Source organism: Triticum urartu, chromosome 4A, assembly GCF_056163025.1.
Source record: "Triticum urartu cultivar PI428250 chromosome 4A, HENAU_Tu73, whole genome shotgun sequence".
Taxonomy (NCBI): Eukaryota; Viridiplantae; Streptophyta; class Magnoliopsida; order Poales; family Poaceae; genus Triticum; species Triticum urartu.
The window spans coordinates 41,033,173-41,051,829 of record NC_141876.1 but is presented as its reverse complement, the minus strand read 5'-3'; the positions used below and the strand labels follow the sequence as shown (position 1 = coordinate 41,051,829).

Below are 18,657 nucleotides of genomic sequence, written 5' to 3'. Positions count from 1 at the left end.
AAGATTAAGCGCGACCTCAAAAGAGGAAAGCCCTCATTCTTCACGATCGCCGACGATGGCGCCTTGTATTTCAAAGGCCGCCTAGTGGTACCATGTTCGAAGAAAAACCTGGATAAGACTAAAAGGGTTATGCAAGAAGCCCATGATACGCCTCTGTCCATCCATCCTGGTAGTACAAAGATGTACCAGGATATTCGTCAAAGATTCTGGTGGTCTAATATGAAGCAGGACATTGCTCGTTATGTTGCTGAGTGTGACGTTTGTCGCCGAGTCAAAGCAGAGCATCAAAGGCCTGCTGGAACTCTGCAACCTATCTCTATTCCTGAATGGAAATGGGACCATGTTGAAATGGACTTCGTCACTGGATTTCCCAAATCGCAGAAAGGTAATGATGCTATTCTTGTCGTCATTGACCGGCTTTCCAAAGTTGCCCATTTCCTGGCGGTCAAAGAGACAATCACTGCTAGTCAGCTTGCTACTCTCTACATGGCTAGAATTGTTTCACTTCACGGTATCCCACTGGTTATCAGTTCAGACCGTGGCAGCTTGTTCACTTCAAGGTTTTGGGCGAGTTTCCAAGAAGCTATGGGGACTCATCTGTCGTTCAGTACTGCGTTCCACCCTCAGTCGCAAGGACAGGTTGAATGTGTCAACCAAGTTCTCGAAGACATGCTTCGAGCTTGTGTAATCTCATTCGGCAAGAAATGGGAGGAATCTCTTCCATATGCCGAGTTCTCTTATAATAATAGCTATCAAGCTAGTCTAAAGATGTCCCCCTTCGAAGTGCTATATGGACGAAAGTGTCGAACCCCTCTGAACTGGTCAGAAACTGGGGAACGTCCACTCTTTGGTCCGGATATTATACAACAGGCCGAAGAACAAGTTCGCATTATTCGCGAGAATCTCAAGACTGCTCAGTCACGTCAGAAAAGTCAGTATGACCGTCATCACCAAGACATGGTCTATCAACCTGGCGAAAAGGCTTATCTTCGAGTTACACCAATGAAGGGTGCTCACCGCTTCGGGATCAAGGGAAAGCTAGCTCCCCGCTATATTGGTCCTTTCACTATTCTCGAAAGGCGTGGTAAAGTGGCATATCAACTGGAGCTTCCGCCGAACCTTTCTCAGGTTCACGATGTGTTCCATGTGTCACAACTCCGACGCTGCTTCAAGGACCCAATTCGAGCAGTGGATCATGAAGTGCTTGAATTGCAACAAGACCTCTCCTATAAAGAGCATCCGGTCCGCATTCTCGACCAAGCTGAACGCCGCACACGTCAGAAGGCGATCAAATTCCTCAAAGTCCAGTGGTCGAATCACTCTGAAGACGAAGCCACTTGGGAACGCGAGGATCGCCTGCGTGATGAATACCCCGCGTTGTTTCCTTCTACCTCCTAAATCTCGGGACGAGATTTCTTGTAGTGGAGGAGTTTTGTAACGCCCGGGTAATCAAGCTACAGTAATCCAACGATAATCATGCCACGTCACCCCGGTTACTATTGATAATCTACCGTTAGGCCAAAACCGATTCAAATTCAAAGTCAAAATCAAGCAAACAATAAAAGTTTTCAAACATCAAAACTAAAATGTTCATCATGTGGCAAATGATCCCTAACTAGATTTTGTGGTGGAACAAACCTTTTACAAAGTGTTTAAGTGCCCTAAACTAATTAAAAACAGTGGCTAAACTAATAATTTAATTGCTTTTGAAAAATAAAAATACATTATACTAATTTATTTTGGGTCCAAACTAGGTTTGGCAGTGGCCTATTTTGATGATACTAAGTTAGGTGCTAACCTGGTATTTTAAAGAAACTAAAATAATTAGGAGCTAAAAGAAAACAGAAAAGAAAAATAGAAAAAAATAAAAGGTCAAACAAAAAAAAACAGAACCCCCCCCCGCTGGGCCAAGTGGCCCAGCTGGCCTTCGCCGTCCGAACGGGCCGGCCCAGCCGGCCGCACCTTATCCCCACCCCCCCTGAGACCTAACCCTAGCTAGCTCCCCACTCCTCCCACTCGACCCCCTCACTCCCCTCGCCATCCCTCGCGCCGCCGCACGCCCAGAGGCGAAGCGCTCGTGCCCGACACCCCCTCACACGCCTCTCCTCCTCCTTCCCCGTTCTGGATCTGGGCGGCGCGCCCGACGCCGCCGTCGATCCCCGTCGCCCCGCCGCCGTTCACCATCGCCACCGCCACCGCGCTCCCCGTCCTCCTCTGGACGCCGCCGTGCCGTTGCCATCGCCCCGCGCCACCCCGAGCCCCGACGACCGCGCCCCATCCGCTGCCGCTCGAGGGCCTCCTCGACTCGCCGGCCTGCCTCCCCCTCCCCGCCGGACTGCTACCTCTCCGTCCCCGTCAACCTCCCCGAGCACCGCTGCATAGACCCCACGGCCCCGTGGTGAGGCCCCGGCATCTCCTCATTCTCTCCTGCTCCGGCCACTTCGGCCATGGCCTCGCTCACCGATGCCCGCACGCGCGCCGGCCGCCCTGGCCGCGCCCGCGCCCCCTCCCTGCGCCCGTGCCCCACCTCGTTCGACGCGCCCGCTCGGCTCCCTCCGCGTCCGCTCCGCCGGGCAGCCCTGCTGCTGCTGCCCCGCTGCGTGCGCCGCGCATCCGCGTTGTTCCGCCGCTGCATCGCCGTGCGGCCCCGCAACAACCCGCAGCACCACCGCGCGTGCACCACCCCGCGCGTCGCGCCTGGGCCGGCACCCCGCTGGCGCCCCGTGACGCGCCTCACGCCGACGAGCCCGCCCCGGCTCCCCTGCAGTTGCTCCGACCACCGCCTCCGTTCACCGGCGTTGCTGCTCCTCGCCCGCGGCCCCTTGCTCGCCGGCCGGCGCGTACCCGACCCTACAGTGGCCGTTGCCGCGGCCCTGGGCGTGCGCCCGTGTGGTCTGGGCAGCGCACACGCCCAGCGCCTGCTTACCCGTGCGCCCGTTAGGCCCCCTGGGCATATGACATGGGGGGCCCACCCTGAGAACGTTTTAAAAAAAAAGAGAACAAAATAAATAAATAAATAGGTAATAATTAATTAACTAATTAATTAATTAAGTTAATCAATCATGTTTAATTAATCTAATTAACTAGTTAGTTTAATTAAATAGTAATTAGATTAGTGAAACCCTAATTAGAGTAAACAGAGTATGACATGCGGGACCCACACGTCAGATTGACCCAGTCAACTCCCTGTTGACTGCTGACGTCATGCTGACGTCAGCGTGCACTGTTCTGGATAATGTTTAATTAAAATAATTAACTAAATACTAAAAATGATTTTAATCTTTTAAAATTAGTATAAAATAAACCGTAGCTTGGATGAAAAAACTTTGTACATGAAAGTTGCTCAGAACGACGAGACGAATTTGAATACGCAGCCCGTTTATCCGCCACGCATCCCTAGCATAGCGAACACGCAACTTTCCCCTTCTGTTTCACCTGTCCGAAAACGCGAAACACCGGGGATACTTTCCCGGATGTTTCCCCCCCTTCACCAGTATCACCTCATACCGCGATAGGGCACCCCTAGCACCGCTACTTGTCATGTCATGCATCGCTATGCATCTGTTTGCTTAAATATTTATTGTTTCTTCCCCCTCTTCTCTCGCTAGACACCGAGACCGACGCTGCTGCTACCCAGTATGACTACGGAGTTGACGATCCCTCTCTCTTGCCAGAGCAACCAGGAAAGCCCCCCCTTTGATCACCAGATATCGCCTACTCTTCTCTATACTTCTTGCATTAGAGTAGTGTAGCATGTTACTGCTTCCCGTTAATCCTATACTGATGCATAGCCTGTCCTTGCTACTACTGTTGTTACCTTTACCTGCAATCCTAATGCTTAGTATAGGATGCTAGATTATCATCAGTGGCCCTACATCCTTGTCCGTCTGCCATGCTATACTATCGGGCCGTGATCACTCGGGAGTTGATCACGGGTATATACTGTATACTTTATACATGATACATGTGGTGACTAAAGACGGGTCGGCTTGAGGAGCACCCGCGAGTGGATCTTTGAGGTGGAGCGACAGGGCAGGTTCCGACCACCTAGGAGAGAGGTGGGCCTGGCCCTGGTCGGCGTTCGCGGATACTTAACACGCTTAACGAGATCTGGGTATTTGATCTAAGTCTGGCCATTTGGTCTATACGCACTAACCATCTACGCGGGAGTAGTTATGGGTATCCCGGCGTCGTGGTATCAGCCGAAGCCTTCGTGACGTCAGCGACTGAGTGGCGCGCGCCGGATTGGAACGTAAGCCTACTCTTGTATTAAGGGGGCTAGTTCTGCTTCCGGCCGCGTACGCAACGTGCAGGTGTGCTAAGGGCGATGGGCCCAGACCCCTGTGCGCTTAGGTTTAGACCGGCGTGCTGACCTCTCTGTTGTGCCTAGGTGGGGCTGCGACGTGTTGATCTTCCGAGGCCGGACATGACCCAGGAAAGTGTGTCCGGCCAAATGGGATCAAGCGTGTTGGGGTATGTGGTGCACCCCTGCAGGGAAGTTAATCTATTCGAATAGCCGTGATCTTCGGTAACAGGACGACTTGGAGTTGTACCTTGACCTTATGACAACTAGAATCGGATACTAAATAAAACACACCCTTTCAAGTGCCAGATACAACCGGTGATCGCTCTCTCACAGGGCGACGAGGGGAGGATCATCGGTTAGGGTTATGCTATGCGATGCTACTTGGAGGACTTCAGTCTACTCCCTTCTACATGCTGCAAGACAGAGGCTGCCAGAAGCGTAGTCTTCGAAAGGATTAGCTATCCCCCTCTTATTCTGGCTTTCTGCAGTTCAGTCCACCGATATGGCCCTTTACACATTTACCCATGCATATGTAGTGTAGCTTCTTGCTTGCGAGTACTTTGGATGAGTACTCACGGTTGCTTTCTCCTTCTTTCCCTCTATCCCTTCTACCTGGTTGTCGCAACCAGATGTTGGAGCCCAGGAGCCAGACGCCACCGTCGACAACGACCCCTACTACACCGGAGGTGCCTACTACTACGTGATGCCCGCTGACGACGACCAGGAGTAGTTAGGAGGATCCCAGGCAGGAGGCCTGCGCCTCTTTCGATCTGTATCCCAGTTTTTGCTAGCCTTCTTAAGGCAAACTTGTTTAACTTATGTCTGTACTCAGATATTGTTGCTTTCGCTGACTCGTCTATGATCGAGCTCTTGTATTCGAGCCCTCGAGGCCCCTGGCTTGTAATATGATGCTTGTATGACTTACTTTATTTGTAGAGTTGTGTTGTGATATCTTCCCGTGAGTCCCTGATCTTGATCGTACACGTTTGCGTGTATGATTAGTGTACGATTAAATCGGGGGCGTCACACGACACAATCCCGACTTGTTGCCACTAGCCGTCGCTAGCGTAATAAACCATCTGGTATACCAGCAGGGAGATTGTGACGAGGTCTTTGGACTAGATCCCCCAAAGATGTGACATGCCCACCGGGTCTGGTGCACGGAACTAAGAGTACGTCCTCAAACCGCCCCCCATCTGTGCCGAGGATACTCCCTGCAGGGCAGATATCCCATCTACGGTATAGCGACATCGACACCTAAGGCTGACTAGCTTACTTGACCAAGCCAGTGCCCATATAGCATGTGGCCATACTGTTATCACAATCTTCAAATCCAATACTTATTAGGCCTTAAGCGGCACGGACGACTGATTGCCCCCTTCAACCTGTGAATGGCAGCCAATTGCTCCTTCAATCCTTGACTCAGCTGTCGTCCGCACCAGTATTCAGATGGTAAGTTTCACCCAGAGTAGAAGAGAGTAGAGGAGATCAACAAGGGCCAATCAGCCTAGCTCAGCGATAAGTTTCAAGTGTCAATGACTCAAAGGTCATTCAACAAAGCACCTATAGGGTAATAAGCATGGATAAGCATTTCTACTCTACCAGAATACTATATTCTACTCAAGTGTCAATTGAATAGGCGACAAGCGGATCAAGGTAATGTGTCAATCGACATGATAGCTACAAGAATTAAAATAGCATGCACATAGTAACCATAAAACAGAATGCAATTTTGTAAACATAGGATAAATATGATCAAAGAAGGAGGCATGCCTTCGTTGTTGAGTCCTTCGATAACCTGATTATTTATGTCCTTCTCCAACATCGTCACTCCCTACTCTTCGTAACGATAGCAAATGAAAATCAAATAAATACCAAAGCAATAGATTCCAAATTAATAACATCCAAAACAACAATAGGAGTGGATGGATAGCAAGATATTGATCAGATGGTGATTCCAAAAGGAGATAGCATGACTGGAAGGTAAGTAGAGGACTCGATGAATTGATAGGGTTTAGTTGATGATGGATAATCAAGGCTTGCCAACAATACTAACGTTCTAATACAAACTATGGTACTAACCATTAGTAGTGCCCACTACACATCTCAGCTTACTATATAGGAAACTATTACGAACAAACCAAATTGCATGAACATACATGGAATAATCCATCCGATGCATTTCAACTACTCAATCATAACATGACATGATATAATGGTCAATTGCAACCAAACATATACAACAACTATATAATCAAACAAAAGCAAGTATTCTATAAGACAACTAAACCAACATTACAAACCATTCTAGTCAAGCAACGAAACATCATACAACAATATGAAATGATCTCAGTCTAGTCCTAAAATATTATCAAAGGAAATAGAATCAACTTCACTATATCAAACTAATTCATTTGTCAAACAATTAACAAGAACTACACAACACATTGAACAAATGGATGCACATCTATCCTAGGCATGATATGATTAAGAGTAACAATCAACCAAGAATAAATATTTGGATGAATCCAAATACTTATAATGGTTAACAACAATCAAAGACTAAACATAAATCATAAAAACTATTAGCACGCATATCTATAAAAGAAGACAAACCAATACTAATTAAGGTAGAAACTAATTAAACAACTTAATAATAACACACATCTCACACAATACATGTGAGTATAGATTCACTAGATGTCTAAGCAAATAACACAAGCATGACACTGACGAGTGATCATGATAAGATACTAAACTAGAATCTGGTCTTACTACTAAAGAACAACTAATACTCAAGTAACCACTAGCAATAAGATTACCACTTCATGCTTACATAATAGATCAAACTATGCACACTAAGCATATGAGGAAGATACAACTCAACTAACATGAAAGGCAAACTATCTTAAGCATGTGCTAAACTATCGCAACAAGACCCAACACTCCTGAGGCTATCATAAAACCAAAGTGATCATCCATAAGAATGCACAAGAGACTAAGTACTCAATTATAGCACATAGACAAAATAAGACATGAAAGATCACTTGCATGAGTGACAACTAGACATATAACAATGCTTCAACAAGATAAAGTAGATATGAAGAAGTCTAGGCATACCCAATGTAATAGTGCGGTAGACTAGATATAATGCTAAGGATGGATGATCATGACACAAGATGCCAAACTATGCTACCAGTAGAATACAACTTATAACTACGACATAACTTAGTTGATATCAACTAACATGACTATCAAGAATGGCATTAGCACACAACACTATCATGCTAGTTGTGACTTATAAGCAAAAGGGAAAAGCATACTAAGCAAGTACACATCTAGGTCATGGCATCAATCACATCAAGCAATGTGCTATACTAGCATGAATAACATGAAGACATGTATTTCTACCTAGTACAACCTAGACTTGCTAATACATAACTGGACAACCTAGGCATCATAGAACACACGGGTCATTACACACATGTTATGCAATCTCTTTATACAATCCCAACAACATGGCATAGTATTGATCAAGCAAGAAGTTGCTCAATAAAAGAATGCACAAGATCAACAAACTACTCTAATGTAAATCAAGGCTAACCATATGCGTAGTCATACAATGCAAACTAGAAATGATATAGTACATGGTATGCATACAACCAAACATGCATTCTACTGTAAGCAATTGTTAACACGGCATGGTAATAAACTAATATAAATAAACACACATGATAATTATCAATATGCAATAAACTAGTTTTATTCCATTAGAATGATTCTATACAGCAATACAAATATGAATGACATAAAGCATCCAACCATGAAATCATGGATAACAAACATCTAGAAAGAAGAGGAACAACTTGGGAATTATATTCTACACAACAAACTATAATGCACTCATTTCCAAACAACAAGGCATTTTATTTGACATCTAGCATAAATAAAACTATGCAAAACACCTACAAATGATGCCTAATAACTATCAGAGGCATGCCATGCTTTCAAACCAATAAAACAAACATGTGACATGGACGGAAATGTAAATGTAAACCATATCTAAGATATCTTCATGCTAAACAATAAGAAAATAAGAAAACATGAAGTCTTTAATAATTAAAGAAATCAAACAAATCTTAGAATAATCTTACAAAGTCCTAAGCATGGAGACAATTCACCAAAAATCTGTACGCATTCTCAACATAGAACCATAAACAATACTAAGCATTATTTAAATGATAACAATACGATTACCTATCAATGCTCCAAATCTAATTAAAATAGTAACACCCGACAAGCATGTACGAACAATAATAATCCGATACACCAATCAACTCGTACACATGGTAAGAATTTGCAAAGACTTGTACAGAGACATATCATAGGACTACGCATGCACCAAAGAAAAATACCATCAAGATCATACTATATTTGACAATTTAAATAATCCTACAAATACGTCTAAGAAATCACATGACACTCTCTGTAAAATATATGAGATGATTAGCATGCGCTGCTAACATTATGAAATATTTAGGAGTAACTTCTAGACATGTCATGAACATGCAATAAAATAACATATTAACATAAAAGTTAACCGAACAAGAAACCCACTTGAATTTTACCCAAAACAACTATGATTAAAACCACCCCACAACACACCTATTACAACGATAATCTAAATATACTGCCGAGTTCCTATGACCAAAACTATCATTTCATATGTTGACCTCAAGACCATCTAACGAACAGAAAACAAAAAAAGATATGTCGTTGCCACCAATCGATCCAGGTTTCGGACACACGCGGCCAACGACAAAGATAGGTTGAATCATGATGTCTACGGAATACACTAGGTGATGACAAGCACGCGTGCAAAAGGAATTTGATAGAGGCTCACCGAGTTTGACGGAACGGTGCGACGAACTTGATGAACAGTGTCCGCGGACATGCAGAATTCTTCATGTGTGGTTGACGGATCGTGTTTCTTCTTCCCTGAATGGAATCATGGCGTGGAGGAGGAGTTTATGGCACAAGGATTCGGATAGAGATGGTCCGAGTCATCGGGATCGAGCATCGGTGTCCACGGAGCTTCAAAGTTCATGGAGTTGCCTTGGAGACAGGGGAAAGGAAGAGGGCAAGGGTTGCTACGGGAATGGAAGAGAAGGTGGAGGCGCTGAATATGATGGCTTCAGTTTTGGAAACCGATGGGAATTACTGAGGGTTGTTTCTCTTCAGTACGTGGCTGTTGACGTTTCCTCTTTCCCTGAGTTGTGAACGTACAGAGAAAGGAGAAGAGGGGTTCGTTAGGTTGGGAGTGATGGGCCAGATCGGGCCAGCCCATGAGGAAGGTAGAGGCCATGAAAAATAGTGGGGTTATTGGGCTGTTGTCCAAGGGAGATGGAGGAAGAAAATAAAAGAGATGGGTTGGGTCCATTCGGGTGACAGGAATAAGAAACAGTGAGAGAGAATAGAGAAGATAGATTAGCCATTGGATATTGCCAAGAGTTTGGGGAAAGAAATTAATTAGATTTTCCTAAAGGAAAATATATTAAAGGAACAGAAGCTCAAAACAAAATCGAAAGAAGTTCCAAAATGCATATGTGCATAAATTACTATGCCGAAGACGAGAGAATAAAACCCGACTAAAAGAAAAGAAGTAAACTCAAATCTTTAATATAGGTATGCATTAGTTCAAATTAAATCATCTAAATTATAAAAGTCCAATTAGCTTTGTTAACAAATAAAACAAACGAAATTTTCTCGCCCTGTTTTTTGGAAAACTTTTCTTAAACATTCCGAGAATCGGGATGTTACACAAACACACCGCAAAAAGTATTACATCGAATAGATCTCCAAGAACATCGAGGATAACTTTGTATTGAGAACCAAAGAGAGAGAAGAAGCCATCTAGCTAATAACTATGGACACGAAGGTCTATGGTAAACTACTCACACATCATCAAAGAGGCTATGATGTTGATGTAGAAGCCCTCCGTGATCGAATCCCCCTTTGGCAGATCACCGGAAAAGGCCCCATATGGGATCTCACGGGTATAGAAGGTTGCGGCGGTGGAGAAGTGGTTTTGTGGCTCCCCTGATGTTTTAGGGTATAAGAGTATATATACGTGAAAGAAGTATGTCGGTGGAGCTCCATGGGGCCCACGAGGATGGGGGCGCGCCCTCCTGCCTCGTGGAAGCTTCACAGAGTTCCAGACTTCTACTCCAAGTCTCCTAGTTAGCGTTTGTTCCAAGAAAGATCCTCGCGAATGTTTCGTTCCGTTTGATATTCCTTTTCTGCAAAACACTAAAATAGGCAAAAAAACAGAAACTGGCACCGGGCCTCCGGTTAATAGGTTAGTCCCAAAAATAATATAAAAGTGCATATTAAAGCCCATTAAACATCCAAAACAGATAATATAATAGCATGGAACAATAAAAAATTTATAGGTACGTTGGAGACGTATCAGTTAGTCCCAAAAAATGATATAAAGTTGCTATAAAATGATTGTAAAACATCCAAGAATGATAATATAACAGCATGAATACTTCATAAATTATAGATATGTTGGAGAGATATCAATATCCAATGTGCCTCCTTGTGGTAACTTGTACTTAAATTGTTTACATCGAAAGTTACTTGCCCCTTTGCATGTTTTGGTTTTGTTCCGTGCATGTGTTTGTATATGTTGTTCCACCAATTTGCTTATCTTGAGTAATCAAATATGTGTGTGTTGGTTTTCACATCATGTACGTGTGTGTCGTGCATTGAGACTTTGCACATCTTGTTTGTATCTTAGTTGGCTCTTGTGAGAGATTAATGGAAAATCCCATTTTCGGGAAGTGATGTGCTTGTGCACCTCACAATCCTATAAGTGCGTGTACATGAGGAATACCATCTAGTATTGATATTACAAGATCATCTAGTCGCTATGTGGTATGTCTTCTCATGAGAAATTAAAATTCTAAATAGTCCATTAATTATTTATTGTTGGATTCTTATTGTCGCTTGTGAAGTTTTCTTTGGTATCACATTATGGGGGAGTAATGTGCTATGTGCAAATTACAAGCCTAGAAAAGGTGTACATTTGAGATATTGTCACCTAGAATTTATATTGTAAATTATCTTGTTCCTAGGTTGCACTTTAGCTCTACAAGTTGCAATTTGCTTTTGTATTTGGTGTGAAGATGATGATGGATATCATTGAAATCTACCACCGGGAATCATTTACAAATACTTCTTGTCTCTTGACAATTGGTAATCATTTATGTGGTAGAAATTGTTGATCATCTTTACATTGGCCTTTGCTTTTATTTGCCTTATCTCTTGCCAAGGATTGTGTCAACTCCCATTGTCTTCCATACCACTTGTGGATCTTGTTAATTTCTTGATCTTGCCTAGTGTTTTCTAGATATAGTGAAAGTGGTGATCCCACCTTGTGCATTTTGTATTCAAATGCAAATTCTCTATAATGCACTACTCTTGGGGGAGCTATCCTATTTTCTATAAAACTCTCATCTTGTGATCCTTATCAAGTGTGTGTTGGTGAAAGGCAAGCCGTTCCTTTTTGGTACTTTGTGCCATCATGAAACTTAGTAGAGTGCTTCGTTTGTTTGGAACCACCCTCTCTTTTGGGAGTTCGATATCTTTTTTTTCATGTTTCAATGGATATCTCATTCCTTGATGAATCTTTCAAGTGATATATTCCAAGTGATGATTTATTCATCTGGTATCTTTTCTTCATGTGGTATTTCTTTGTCAATTGGTATCGATTCTTGAAAGTCTTGATCATGCATATTAACTTCATGTAGTTTCTTTGGCATGCTTTCTTTCTTTAACCCAATATTTAGGGGAAACTCCACCAAGTCTCAAATTGGATGAGATGTGCATGAAATTCATTTTCATATCTATATGCACATATTTATGTGGAGTTTTTCCTATGTATTATTGGTTCTCTAACTCCTTGGTCCCAATGAGCTTGGGTACCATTTTGTTTGTGGTGTTGTTATAGGAACAACTAGAGATGCATTGGATGCTCAGTTCATTCAAAAGGAAGGTGGTTTCACCATGTGCTTATTGGAGTCAAGCTAGGACGTTAAATGAAATACTATCGTTTACATTCAATTGGTATCTACTACATCCTTCCAATGTTATCTCGGTAACAAGTATCTACTCATGCATACATTTCTTACATACAACCTTGTGTAGGTTACATCATGGCATGAATTTTTCTTGATTAGTTCTTGTGATACTCATTTCCCTTCTCAAAGCATCTCAACAATGATCTCTTGTTGATAGTTGTGATGTCTTTGATGTTCATTTGGTTGAAGCTCATTTATATACTACTAGCCGAATGCCCGTACGTTGCCACGGGTCAAAAAACGCATTATGATCAAATAATTTTTCGAATTAAAAAATGCGTGTCGGATATGATAGGACTGGTTTCAATTCCTGGACAAATTGATTCTCTCCCTCTTATTTCTTCCTAGGCAATCGTCGTATGTCTTTAAAAACTCCCCCTTGCATCATTTTATTCTCCTCACCCTTCCTTTCCCTTCACCTTTTCCACAGTGCCGTGTGGGCAAGCCCTATTCAAAATCTTGTATTTTCATTTATTATGTCATCGATTCAAAATATTATTTGATCTCCTTTTTTAATGGAAACTTACGAAGTCCTCTCACAACTAACTGGAAAGAAACATGAACTTTGATAAGTATAGAAACAAAGACAAAAATCATATTTTCTAAAAAAATAGACCCTCTCAAACAACATATAATACTCCCAAACCCAAAGTTAAATAGAACTACAAGAGATGTAAGCTTAATGTAAAACATCTGACTTTTAGGTCACTCTCATAAAAGGTTATTCTACAACGATCAAATGACTGGGAGTAGCATCTTGAGTTCAAGCAGTTCTCTCTGAAGGCGTAGGTTGAGTTAAAGGCTGTCCTCTTTCTTCTCAAGAGGAACTCCTGACCTCCTTGAGAATATAAAGAAGCTTAACAAACCAAGCTCTATGTGCCCCCTATCTTGACCATGGACAAATACCAACTTTTGCAACAAAAAAATACAAACTGAAAATTCAAAGCCAGGATGTTAGCGATAGTTAGTTCAAACTCGTACAACCCCAAAAGCAATAGTTAGTTTAAACTCTTACAGCCCAAAAAGCATATGGTTTGATTGCCTCCAAGTTTCAACATTACCTTGAGCTTTAGACATGCTTTCTGATTTTTTAGAGTTAGAGATAAAAGCTCCAAGAATGATTGAAATTGAGAGTGATTTGATGAGTTAGGACTGACAGGAACATTCAGTAGGACAACCAACACAAAAACTACGACGACATACTACCATCACATGAAATATGTAAATGTGTGTGCATTATTTAGGTTCTCAACATATATCTCTCATGCTCTTCCGATTCACTTTTCTCCTATCCAAGCATCTCACTGCCAATCTATCAAAAAAATAGCAGCTTCCCACGTAGATGGGGCCTCGGTCAGCAACGCGGCGGGAGCAGAAATCAGCCTCCAGGAAGTACTCGGCAAGCTTGATATAGACCAATGACCACCTTGATTGATGACAGTAGTCCGTGAGAAGACGTCACACTCTGGCTCACCGCAGAAGTAATTCTGCACACATGAAGACTTAGAAAAAAAGAATGAATGTCTTAAAAAAATTAAAAGCTACACATATAAAAGTGTAAAAAGGCATAAGTGGGGAGAAAATTGTGGAATAGCTCTGATGATGCACATAAGACTATGCGGCGCTTTGATTATCAGAGAAGATTAAATGCTCGTAAATCGTAATGTACCCTTCATGACCATAATCAAATCCCGAGAAAGATAAAAATTGTTATCACCAGAAGCCACATACAAGATGTCTAGAAAGCAAATAGCAATTGTCATTTTGACAAGAATCAAAATATGAGACATTATTCAAAAAAAGAATTATAAGTTCAACGTGCAGGCAACATGATACTAATTTATACACACACAGTTGTCATGCGTACAGCAGGCGCCATTTGAAAAAAGAGTACTCCCCCAGTCCCAAAATAAGTATCTTTGATTTAGTACATGTAGTACAGTTTTATAGTATAAACTGTACTAAACAAAATAAACTTATTTTGGGATGGATGGAGTAATCATTATCGGTATACATAGACAGTTCTTGGACAAACTGAGAGCTACATGCAGCTGCAATCATGCATCAAAACTGCCAGTACAAAATACATCTTTTGAATGTTGAAATTTTACGGTTTGGTAGCCATCTGCAATCATGCATCCATTCTCAGAACCATATCATGATTGAAAATCTTCCAATTCGGTAGTATCCAGATTAATATAACAAGCAACAATTTGAGAGTTGGGAGACATTACTTATATCATGATTCACTTTTTACAGTGTAGTTTCACCATGATAAAAAATTCCCAATTTGGTAGTCTGCACATCAACATTACGAGCAACAATTTTCCACTTTTTACAAAGCAGTTCATGTAGAAGATGGCAGTGAGGATGTGGGTTTGACACTACTGATCATCAGCATATTTTGAATGATACCTTTTAGACCTTGTGATTAAAAAAGATGTTGAACTATTGGCAGAGATTCAAAATCAGTCAAGGATTAGTTGATTAGCACCGTGATTCTACAACAAAGTGATCAAATTTTGAGTACCTCCCAATAAGTGTTTGCTTCACCCTTGCTGTTGGAGACCCGGAGCAGGGGCAGGTTGGGGAGGCCATGGAGGAACGAGAGGAGGTAGGCAGGGCTGGGGTTCTCGAGGTGCGTGGGGCTCAGGAAGCTGGATGACACCGGGCTGGGGTGGTAGGAAGGCACCGGGCTCGGGAACACCGACGACGGCGCACTGAGCAGCTGCGAGGACAAGCAGGGGCTCATGCCCACCGACGAGACCCCACCGAACGGCCTGGATGACGGCGGCTTGTATCCCTGCCATGAATCGAACCAAATAATCAGATCTACACATCCAAGCAAGGCTGGCTAGATCCAGGAAATGGAAGGAGAGAAGAAACATGGGATGGGGGGCATCTCGATCCCGAGACCAAGAAGCGAGGCTTCACCTTGCGGTAGGTGGTGATGTCGTCCTCCACGACCCATTTGGCCTCGCGGCAGAGCTCCTTGAGCACCTCGTTGTTGTCGCAGTGCTTGGGGAGCTTGTAGCTGCCGAGCGCGCGGAGGCCGGTGAAGATCTTGGCGGCGATGGCCCGGCACCGGCGCTCGCGCCGCTTGTTGTTCTCCCGCTCCTTCCATGTGGGCGTCCGACCCAGCCCGGCGTCCGCCTCCGTCGCTGTCGGCGGGAGGAGGTCGGCGGCGGTGATTCCTCTCTGGAGAGAATAGGGAATCGAGAGCGAGGGATTTGGGGAAGGGAGTGGGAGGTGGGATACGAGGACGTGGGGACGTGCGTTGTTTTTCTTTTTTTTTCTTTTTTCTTTTTCTCGTGAGCGGAGGGGCGGGGAGGCAGTCCAATTTTTCAGGAATCGTAGGAGGGTGGAGTGGAGGGGAGCAAGGCGATCATGAAGGTCGAACCATCGTAGGAGGTCGAACCATCATGACGTTTGATTCTCCTTTAATAGTAGAGATAAGATAATATTAAGCCATGCGCTATGTGCATTTCAAGCAAAGATCTTATCAGCATATTTTATGACTTCCGTTTGGGTATCATATTCTTTCCTTGAGTAACCATTTCTTGTGTGCATCCTTCTTTGTGGATTGATATCATCATGATTTTCATCTACCTAGAGTCGTATACACCTGATAGAAGTTATATCTTTAGTGGATATCCTTATTATTTCACGTCCACCTTTCTTTCCTTTGTATTTCCTAGGTGGATCCATGAAAGGATTTGTCTTGAGTGCGGATCTTATATCTTTGCATCTTGTTGCACTCTTTTGTGGTGAAGATTGTTTTCCTCTTGCTTGTCATGATGAGGCTTTTGCCAATTCAATTGGTATCCCTCCTCTTAACGGAGCTTCCTTTTATATCTTCACCACAGGTTGTCACAAGCATAGGTGCTTTATAGGCCTTTAGTGAGCTTGTGAAACCATTTGCTAGTTGTGTGTGTGAATGACAGGCCTTGCACCATGTATCTCATCGAGTCAAGACTATATTGATGATTTATGCTCAACCGTACATTACTCTTCTCAAGTGCATTGCCTTGACTCACACACATCAGTTTTGGTTGAGCCTATTCCTAAGTTGCCTCTTTTACATGTTGCTCAACCGTGTGTTTGTTGCAAGTGCTAGGCTTAGTTTCCTATATGCTCACTTGCACTTGTTGTGTGTTTCTATTTATTTTGGGGGAGCGATGATCCTATTTTGTGCACTTTGTATCCAAATACAAAAATTCTTATTTGTGCACAAATCACAGGGAGCTTCTCTAGTTTCTTTAGACCACTCCTTTGCTCATATCATAATATCCTTTATTCATGTGGCTCATAGGATCTTTGGTCTAGTTGGTTCAATTGATATCCATTGATTTCTTGCTCCAATTGGTATCTTTTGATTGCTGGATTGCTTGTGTCTCTCTTTGTTATTTCTTGGCATATCATTCTTAGCAATCTTTGTGCCTCAATATAGTTTGTCTTCCTCCAAGTACTTACCTTTGGATATGTGTATTGAATTCCACTCTCTTGTTGAGAAATACACAATTTATGGAGGACCACAATTTATATTTGCCTTCTAAGCTTTTCGCCCATTTTGGCAATCGATGTCAATGGGAGATAAGTTTCAGAGAGTATTGTGGAGAAGTTTAGAGAGTTATTTCTTCTTCTTCTTGCTTTGGTTTTGTTCCTAAGCATTTGCATCTCATACGCATGCATTATTGGTTGTTGCATTACAAGGTGATGCATAATTCCTTATATAAACTCTCTTCAAAGTGATTGTCATCAATTACCAAAATGGGGGAGATTGAAAGGACATGCGATGCCTATGAATTATTCACTTGTTATTGAACCATTTGATGTTTGGGGCTTTGACTATATGGGACCTTTTCCTTCCTCTAATGGTTATACACATATTTTAGTTGCTGTTGATTATGTTACTAAGTGGATAGAAGCTATTCCAACTAGTAGTGCTGATCATAACACTTCTACTAAAATGCTTAAAGAAGTTATTTTTCCAAGATTTGGAGTCCCTAGATATTTAATGACTGATGGTGGTTCACATTTTATTCATGGTGCTTTCCGTAAAATGCTTGCTAAATATGATGGTAATCATATAATTGCATCTCCTTATCACCCTCAGTCTAGTGGTCTAGTAGAATTGAGTAATAGAGAGCTCAAATTAATTTTGCAAAAGACTGTTAATAGGTCTAGAAAGAATTGGTCCAAGAAACTTGATGATGCATTATGGGCCTATAGAAGTGCATATAAAAATCCTATGGGTATGTCTCCGTATAAAATGGTCTATGGAAAAGCATGTCACTTACCTCTCGATCTAGAACACAAGGCTTATTGGGCTATTTTATAAAGAACTTAATTATGATTTTAAACTTGCCAATGAGAAGAGGTTATTTGATATTAGCTCACTTGACGAATGGAGAACCCAAGCCTACGAAAATGCCAAGTTGTTTAAAGAAAAAGTTAAAAGATGGCATGACAAAAAGATACAAAAGCGTGAGTTTAATGTAGGTGATTATGTATTGCTATACAACTCTCGTTTAAGATTTTTTGCAGGAAAAATTCTATCTAAATGGGAAGGACCTTACGTTATCGAGGAGGTCTACCGTTCAGGTCCCATAAAAATCAACAACTTTGAAGGCACCAATCCGAAGGTGGTGAATGGTCAAAGAATCAAACACTATATCTCAGGTAATCCCATAAATGTTGAAACCAATGTTATTGAAACCGTAACCCTGGAGGAATACATAAGGGACACTTTCCGGAATGTTTCAGACTCCAAAAAGGAATAGGTATGTGGTGCGGTAAGTAAACCGACTCCAAAACAGTTTTTAAGGCAATATTTCTCCGTTTTGGAATATTTAGAAAAATAGAAAAATAAGCAGCAGTCCGGGAAGGACACGAGGGCTCCACGAGGGTGGAGGGCGCGCCCCCCTACCTCGTGGGCACCTCGTGTGCTCTCCGGACTTTGTTTTCATACACGGCACGTATTTTGGTCAGTAAAAATTCATTATATAATCTCCCGGGGGTTTTGACTCCCGTATCACGCAAAAATCTCCTGTCTTTGTTTCGAGCTGTTTTTCTGACAGATCTAGGTTATCATGACGTCTCCAAGTGCCACCAAGGATAAGTTCTTCGATAAGGTCATCAACCCTTACCTCGTGGAGGTGCAGCGACACCCTCAAACCATTGAGATGCGTGATGGGTTGCTGCACA

At 42.6% G+C, this 18,657-nt stretch overlaps 1 pseudogene; it reads right to left on the bottom strand.

Moving 5' to 3' along the window:
* Nucleotides 1-14,965: 14,965 nt before the first annotated feature.
* Nucleotides 14,966-18,657, bottom strand: part of LOC125554569 (protein BZR1 homolog 1 pseudogene) — a 36,460-nt pseudogene continuing 32,768 nt past the window's right edge.